Source organism: Sinohyriopsis cumingii, chromosome 4 (assembly GCF_028554795.1).
Source record: "Sinohyriopsis cumingii isolate HCF-2022 chromosome 4, ASM2855479v2, whole genome shotgun sequence".
NCBI lineage: Eukaryota > Metazoa > Mollusca > Bivalvia > Unionida > Unionidae > Sinohyriopsis > Sinohyriopsis cumingii.
Window position 1 is genome coordinate 91,479,333 of NC_142964.1, and position 9,660 is coordinate 91,488,992.

At 34.7% G+C, this 9,660-nt stretch overlaps 1 long non-coding RNA gene across 1 annotated transcript; it reads left to right on the plus strand.

Moving 5' to 3' along the window:
- The first annotated feature begins 317 nt into the window (after positions 1-317).
- On the plus strand, positions 318-8,003 carry LOC149801666 (uncharacterized). Its single transcript, XR_016420704.1, has 3 exons — positions 318-389; positions 2,811-5,091; positions 7,879-8,003. It is a non-coding gene; the product is annotated as an uncharacterized LOC149801666 (long non-coding RNA).
- Positions 8,004-9,660: the final 1,657 nt, after the last annotated feature.

Sequence of the window (9,660 nt, forward strand, 5' to 3'; positions counted from 1 at the left end):
ATCCCTCCAGGGATATATATTTTATGTGGGGGAAACAAACCAGAATAACATTGTCCATGAATATTACAGTATTATAAAACAGCAATAGTAATGCGACATTTTCAATTATATATATATAAACGATCATACTTAATTTCTAAAGGCGTTGAAGAGTGACTTCAGAAACTGTATTGACGGAGAGTGTAATTTGCATCTTTTTGTGAACTTCTCTTGTTAACTCACATTGATTAAACAAATTAAAAAGATCCTAAGGATTTAAACATGAAATTTGGTCTAAATGAAGACAGTAGAGCGTGACAGACAGTGCATGGCGTGCATTTCTAACATGGAAAGCGCAGCCATTGAATCATCGACGAACACACCGAGACCAAAGGGGGAATCGGCAAAAGGTAATTCATACGTTTGTGTTATGTACAGATCACCCAAGTGATTATAATGCTTAGAGTACCATTGCTATTGACAGTTTTTATTCACCATCTCTGTGCCTGTGTCTGTTCCTTTCGGTTTAATTGTCAGTTTTGCCGTCATCGAGAGAGAGAGAGAGAGAGAGAGAGAGAGAGAGAGTCTTCATACATCGATTATGTAAAACAATGCATCAAATAGATTACGATATGGCAACATCTGGTGTGTGCCACTTGGCCAAGGACTTTAAAGTACAGCTCTCTAGTCTCGCGAGGATATATTTGTTCATTTTTTCTCCGTTCACGTTACATTGTCAGAGCCGTGCATACATTTTCTATATTATACGGCTTTATACTACACGACACGTGTATCTAAAAATAGTAAAGTGTATTAGGAACTACTTTGTAAGCAAACAATGTAAGCTCATTTATTACATGCTTTAGATTTTGGTTTATTAGATTTGTCTGTGGATTAACTAAACAAGCTTGTTCTTCTTCATTAGCTGGTAATAAGAATGGCAATAAAATATACTTACATTTTTGCATCTTGAGTTTTCTCAAAATGTGCTAAGTTGCTTCTGAAAATTCGAATTACATGGCCCATGTCATGAAAAAGCTGTCGTGGGTTCCAAAACTTGATAAATACTGCAAAATTGTACTGTAATTTCGGCTACATTTCGAACAGAAGTCACATTCTCCTTACTGCCCTCAAAACGAAATGAATGTGATATTCATTAGCGTGTTTTGCTAATTTCAAATAAAAGAATTAACATTTTTCGCACATTATGATTCTAAGCAATCAGTGCTAGTCCACTGTTCAAATCACATGTACATCGTACGGAATTGGCTCAGCTAATAAATCCGGTCCATCAAAAGCCGAAAACAGAATTGAGTTGGATCAACAGAAAAACAAAATCCATAAATTCCAGACCAACAGGAAAAGTTTTTTCAATAGGCATTCATTCAAAATTTGACTCCAAATTTCAGGTTTAAGTAGATCAAACCAAGAAGTTTGTTTTTAAACTAATGACAAGCACGCTACAAAGTTCAAAGGTCACTGTGCGGTGCTATATGCACATTAATATTGCTACTGTGTATTGACGAATCTTCGATTGTGCATTTATTTTGAAATGAACCATAAATTCAATTACTTTGCTTCTTGTAGTATATTATTTTATTATTGTGAAGGAGAAAATTTCTGGCGATCTATGAAGTACACATTAACTTGGTCAGAGACCAATTAAGTAGATTTATGGGGACATGCGTGTATCAAATTGCCATACTGCCATGATCGGTAATGTCTTTTCGAGGGTAGAATTGTATTCTTCATTAAGCATTCGTTTATTTAGCCAACAGAAGGCTAGTGGAGACAAAAGCTAACTTCGATTATATAGTGTAAATGTCAGAATTGAAAGATTTCAGAACACTGTTACTCAAACTACAAGATCAAGTTAACCACGACTTTGGCGCTTCGGGTAAAAGGCGGCAGATATATTTGATTCTGGCTGGTTACGCTAAATTAAGGGTGCGTCTTTCACACGAAACTCTTTGGGCAGTAAATATTGTCTTAATCGAAATTGACATTAGTCTAAGCTTTTCTGCAAGGGAAAACAAGTGTGAGAGGACTCCAAGAATAAATTTGAGAGAAATTCTTTCGTAAAACTGTTGTCCAAGAGGACTGTTGTCGAGGAAAACCGACGAACAAATTTGGCGGTAGAAGCGAGGAACGCTTGAAAGCTCAAAGGTATTTGTCACAATTTCATGTAATTTGTTGATGCCCATATATAATGCTTTGCTGAATTTATTTACTTATATTTTCATGAATCTATTTGCTACATTCGTATATAAATTTGCTTTATGAAGTAACACTGTGTTGAGTTTATGCATAGGAAGTCGTACCTTAATCTTCTTTAGATAAGTTTGACGAATTGTTTGATTTTGTCGTCTTGCATAAGAATTAGGTTCTAAGAATTTCATGCATTACATTAGTTAATATGAGTTACGAGAATCGGTGTGAATTCACCGAATTTAGAAGATTTCACGTATAATTAAGGTTAAGTGTGTATTGACTGAAATTAACGTTGTTACGCCATGAAGCGTGATTTCATGTATGTATAGACTTGAATGTGTGTATTCGCTGAACATGACGTAGTAATTATATAATGTATTTCATTAATTCACTTGTGTAAATTGAGGCTGGCTTGGAACCGTTACGCCTCGTTTGGTGTTAATGCATGATGAATTGGTCATTAAACTAACTAGGATCATTATAGGACATGTGGGGCCGACTGATAGCCTTGGCATCTGTTTAGCACCGATAGGAAGATCTGATAACGAGAGGGGATAATGCAAACCCCTGTATCATAAACAACAGAAAATTTAGGTTGTCTCTATTTATATTTTTTAAAGGGAGAAAATAGCTCCTGTGACGTATTATCTCTGAGACGTATTCTGACACCTATCCTGTGGCGTATTATTTCTGAGACGTATTCTGAGACGTATCCAGTGACGTATTATCTCTGAGACGTATTCTGAGACGTATTATCCTGAGATCCAGGTATCTGTGAATCTACGTGCTACGCACAGAGTTGAGGGCCGAAAGTGGCAAGACAGAGGGAAGTCGAAGGAACAGCTGGTATAACGGTACCAATTGTGCAAGCCCAGGTGGACGGAGCTTAAGGTGTATGGAACATTGTATTCAGAATTAAAGAACAACACTAGCTGTGATTGGTGCATTATGTAAGAGTTGTACTTTCTGTTTGGCTTAAAAAAATGTTGAGCCTCTTGGCAACATGTGAGTTTGTGTTAATTTCTATCTAGATCATATTTTGTATTTTTTATGATTTTTTAAAAATATGGTACACATGGCTGAAAATGTGCTTGTTGTGACTAGATAACTCTTACCCCTGTCTAGTTCCAGTAGAGTTATCTCTCTTAAATGCAATGGAGTACCTGGTTATGTCATTGTCAAATTGACAATCTAGCATTGTTCTATATGACAGTGTGTGACATGCATGCCCAAGTAGGACAGAAAGTATATTTATTTCACAAAACATTAGCATTGAGGTATATGGAAAAACAATTGGTACCGTGATACCTAAAGGAAAGAATAGCCTCACAGTGTATCCATAGAAACGCATACATGTGGGCGGCATTTATGAACTATACTAGTTTGATGTAGGAAAACAAATGTGTACTGAACAGTTTTGGTCAAATATTGAAAGTTCTTTAAGAATAAAATGTATGAAATCTTCAGAAAATAGCACAAGTTGGCTTTGGATGGGGACTTTTGATAACTATAGCTATGATAGATATAGGCTTGTGTTACCTGATGCCTTTATGTATGTGCTGTTACCTCCTAGATTGGAATGCATGCAACAAAATAAGTTATGTAAACATAATATAATTGATTTTGGCCAAATATTGGCTATTTTACCTGCAAAAGATGAAAAATCATGTGTACAAAAACAGCTATCTTGTTCTTGTAAGGCATGCCATAAACCAGGATAGAGAACACTCTAAGTACACTTGTAGATAGATCACTTGTACCATGTGGGATGTTCTGGCATCAGTAATTTTTAGGTAATTTATTAAGGATATGGTATTTCTTCCCACTTTGATTTGAATTGTCCTGCTCTAATTGTCCTTTTTTTTTACACTTTCCTGCTTTGAAATTGTTCATGTAGTTAGTTCAGTTCTCTTGCATTCCCTTTTGTTGAAGTAGCAGTGAATACCAACAAACAAGAACAGTTTCCTTAAGTCAGCATTTCCCATTGGCACTTGTATAAGCCCAATTATAATCTACTATTGACTTTCAATTAATCCTATTTCTTTGTGTCAAGCTGCTCTTGTGGAATTTCCATGTTTGGTCCAACATTACAGAATGATAACCATTTTAGTCACACAGTGCGTATTCATTCCATTCAAATCCACACTGTTCTTGAAACTTTGCATCTCATCGCAAGAATCCAAATTGGCATAAGATGATATCTGCATGGTTATGGAAGGCTGCACTCTACATGCTGGCATTGTAGAAAATATGAACTATGTGATATGAAAGAGCTGCGTCATCTTAGAAATTAAAATTACATGACTCTTGAGGTCTCCACTAAATATAGGAGTCTAAATGTTAGGTTCTCACTTTATCAGTAATGTGTTTTGAGATAATTTAATTGCAATGAAGTTAATACAGGTTGTTGATGAACTCATCTATATTACATGGATACTGTATTAGAGGTTACCACACCTTATGTATATCATTCAGTTATCTCCCTTACACCAGTCATAACATTTTAAGGAAATAAAATCTCACATTTTCAGTAACTGGTTATGAAAATAAAGAGAAGATTTGTGAAGTATTATATTAGCCCTCTATCTTGATGCAAATGTAAGTAGAAGCAATTTAATAATTTCTGACAGTAAAGTTTACAAGTTTGAAAACTGATAAGGTATCTTCTGTTTGGATCTGAGATAAGTTTCTCTCTATCTTATGCCAATTATTATTAAATTCTTATGTAGAAGAAATATACTTTATATGTATCTATATTATCTAAATTATTCACCCTTTCATATTAGATGGAAATGAACACAACTTCACTTGAAATTTGGGTACCTGTAAGGGATGTTATAGCACAGTTGCCATTGGGCTGTCCTTGGACCTGTTGGGCCCTGCCCCATATATTTGTCCAAGGTAAGGTCATCAAACTTTCACTTCTCATTTTCAGCATTGCTGATTTTGCCTCCTTTAATTCCTTTATCATAAGCTACCTCTCCCTTTTAGATAAACACTTTCCTCCTGTTTTTAACTCCATTTGATGTGCTATACTTAGTGTTTATATTTGGCATTTTTCTGTATTTTATTCCCCTAAGTTCACCCCCCAATCCAACATAACCATTTAGAGGCTGTGATTTACTATATTTGGTGACTGATTGGCTTATTGAAACAATTTTGTTCACATTACAAAGGAGGAAAGCTTACTATTTGTGTTACAAAGAGGATGGGTAGGTGGACCTTTGTGTGAGGACTAGTGGTTAGTGACTTCTTGTATCTGCAGATAGTGTAATGTGGTCAAAGCTTATACTTTATAATAAGATTGGGTCATGTCCACCTGTCTCTGATGTTAAGTTCTGCACCTACCAAACAAATATAAATTCCTTTCTTTTAGGTGAATTGTACATTTTGAAATAGGACAGGTACATACTATTTGGTACATTGACCTTTGACCTAGTTATTACATAATATGACATAATATGATTTATCCCATATCACCTATGTGAAGTTCAATAAGTGCTGATAGGAATAAGATACAAGTCATAGTTGAAAGAATTCATTTTATTTCAAAAGATGATTTTGATGGTGAAGCAAAAGTATGAAAACAATAGTTCAAACAGCTCAATGACATTTCTATACACATTCATATAAAACATAGGTTAGTACCTCATCAAATTGTTTTTCACAAGTGAGACTAAGTATATTTGTTACTTATACAGTCCCGAACTATTTCACAGATTATTGGAAAAATTAAGGTTTGCTATAGGTATAACGGTACCAATTGCGCAAGTCCAGGTGGGCGGAGCTTAAGGTGTATGGAACATTGTATTCAGAATTAAAGAACAACACTAGCTGTGATTGGTGCATTATGTAAGAGTTGTACTTTCTGTTTGGCTTAAAAAAATGTTGAGCCTCTTGGCAACATGTGAGTTTGTGTTAATTTCTATCTAGATCATATTTTGTATTTTTTATGATTTTTTAAAAATATGGTACACATGGCTGAAAATGTGCTTGTTGTGACTAGATAACTCTTACCCCTGTCTAGTTCCAGTAGAGTTATCTCTCTTAAATGCAATGGAGTACCTGGTTATGTCATTGTCAAATTGACAATCTAGCATTGTTCTATATGACAGTGTGTGACATGCATGCCCAAGTAGGACAGAAAGTATATTTATTTCACAAAACATTAGCATTGAGGTATATGGAAAAACAATTGGTACCGTGATACCTAAAGGAAAGAATAGCCTCACAGTGTATCCATAGAAACGCATACATGTGGGCGGCATTTATGAACTATACTAGTTTGATGTAGGAAAACAAATGTGTACTGAACAGTTTTGGTCAAATATTGAAAGTTCTTTAAGAATAAAATGTATGAAATCTTCAGAAAATAGCACAAGTTGGCTTTGGATGGGGACTTTTGATAACTATAGCTATGATAGATATAGGCTTGTGTTACCTGATGCCTTTATGTATGTGCTGTTACCTCCTAGATTGGAATGCATGCAACAAAATAAGTTATGTAAACATAATATAATTGATTTTGGCCAAATATTGGCTATTTTACCTGCAAAAGATGAAAAATCATGTGTACAAAAACAGCTATCTTGTTCTTGTAAGGCATGCCATAAACCAGGATAGAGAACACTCTAAGTACACTTGTAGATAGATCACTTGTACCATGTGGGATGTTCTGGCATCAGTAATTTTTAGGTAATTTATTAAGGATATGGTATTTCTTCCCACTTTGATTTGAATTGTCCTGCTCTAATTGTCCTTTTTTTTTACACTTTCCTGCTTTGAAATTGTTCATGTAGTTAGTTCAGTTCTCTTGCATTCCCTTTTGTTGAAGTAGCAGTGAATACCAACAAACAAGAACAGTTTCCTTAAGTCAGCATTTCCCATTGGCACTTGTATAAGCCCAATTATAATCTACTATTGACTTTCAATTAATCCTATTTCTTTGTGTCAAGCTGCTCTTGTGGAATTTCCATGTTTGGTCCAACATTACAGAATGATAACCATTTTAGTCACACAGTGCGTATTCATTCCATTCAAATCCACACTGTTCTTGAAACTTTGCATCTCATCGCAAGAATCCAAATTGGCATAAGATGATATCTGCATGGTTATGGAAGGCTGCACTCTACATGCTGGCATTGTAGAAAATATGAACTATGTGATATGAAAGAGCTGCGTCATCTTAGAAATTAAAATTACATGACTCTTGAGGTCTCCACTAAATATAGGAGTCTAAATGTTAGGTTCTCACTTTATCAGTAATGTGTTTTGAGATAATTTAATTGCAATGAAGTTAATACAGGTTGTTGATGAACTCATCTATATTACATGGATACTGTATTAGAGGTTACCACACCTTATGTATATCATTCAGTTATCTCCCTTACACCAGTCATAACATTTTAAGGAAATAAAATCTCACATTTTCAGTAACTGGTTATGAAAATAAAGAGAAGATTTGTGAAGTATTATATTAGCCCTCTATCTTGATGCAAATGTAAGTAGAAGCAATTTAATAATTTCTGACAGTAAAGTTTACAAGTTTGAAAACTGATAAGGTATCTTCTGTTTGGATCTGAGATAAGTTTCTCTCTATCTTATGCCAATTATTATTAAATTCTTATGTAGAAGAAATATACTTTATATGTATCTATATTATCTAAATTATTCACCCTTTCATATTAGATGGAAATGAACACAACTTCACTTGAAATTTGGGTACCTGTAAGGGATGTTATAGCACAGTTGCCATTGGGCTGTCCTTGGACCTGTTGGGCCCTGCCCCATATATTTGTCCAAGGTAAGGTCATCAAACTTTCACTTTTCATTTTCAGCATTGCTGATTTTGCCTCCTTTAATTCCTTTATCATAAGCTACCTCTCCCTTTTAGATAAACACTTTCCTCCTGTTTTTAACTCCATTTGATGTGCTATACTTAGTGTTTATATTTGGCATTTTTCTGTATTTTATTCCCCTAAGTTCACCCCCCAATCCAACATAACCACTTAGAGGCTGTGATTTACTATATTTGGTGACTGATTGGCTTATTGAAACAATTTTGTTCACATTACAAAGGAGGAAAGCTTACTATTTGTGTTACAAAGAGGATGGGTAGGTGGACCTTTGTGTGAGGACTAGTGGTTAGTGACTTCTTGTATCTGCAGATAGTGTAATGTGGTCAAAGCTTATACTTTATAATAAGATTGGGTCATGTCCACCTGTCTCTGATGTTAAGTTCTGCACCTACCAAACAAATATAAATTCCTTTCTTTTAGGTGAATCGTACATTTTGAAATAGGACAGGTACATACTATTTGGTACATTTACCTTTGACCTAGTTATTACATAATATGACATAATGTGATTTATCCCATATCACCTATGTGAAGTTCAATAAGTGCTGATAGGAATAAGATACAAGTCATAGTTGAAAGAATTCATTTTATTTCAAAAGATGATTTTGATGGTGAAGCAAAAGTATGAAAACAATAGTTCAAACAGCTCAATGACATTTCTATACACATTCATATAAAACATAGGTTAGTACCTCATCAAATTGTTTTTCACAAGTGAGACTAAGTATATTTGTTACTTATACAGTCCCGAACTATTTCACAGATTATTGGAAAAATTAAGGTTTGCTATAGGTATAACGGTACCAATTGCGCAAGTCCAGGTGGGCGGAGCTTAAGGTGTATGGAACATTGTATTCAGAATTAAAGAACAACACTAGCTGTGATTGGTGCATTATGTAAGAGTTGTACTTTCTGTTTGGCTTAAAATAATGTTGAGCCTCTTGGCAACATGTGAGTTTGTGTTAATTTCTATCTAGATCATATTTTGTATTTTTTATGATTTTTTTAAAATATGGTACACATGGCTGAAAATGTGCTTGTTGTGACTAGATAACTCTTACCCCTGTCTAGTTCCAGTAGAGTTATCTCTCTTAAATGCAATGGAGTACCTGGTTATGTCATTGTCAAATTGACAATCTAGCATTGTTCTATATGACAGTGTGTGACATGCATGCCCAAGTAGGACAGAAAGTATATTTATTTCACAAAACATTAGCATTGAGGTATATGGAAAAACAATTGGTACCGTGATACCAGCTACAGTGGAAGTGGAGTGAACCGGAGAAGCAGGTTATGCAATTGTGACTTCGATTGTTCACTCGATCCTATGATGAACTAATTTTATAAGTAAAACATATCGGCTACTTTATTGAAATATATCTGTGTTTTTGTCATTGGGTGAAAGTTTTATTTCTAGAAGTATTGTATATTTCTGATATAATGAATTCTCACAGTTGTTTTATGTAATTGATTAAATTGTTGTTTACATGTACCGGGGCTAGTGTTGTTCTGTTCTGTATATCTGCTGAGATCTCTATTCCACCTATAAGTTTCACCACTTATATTGATATTTACTCGAACCGGGCAATAACATCGAGGGCGGTCAACCTCT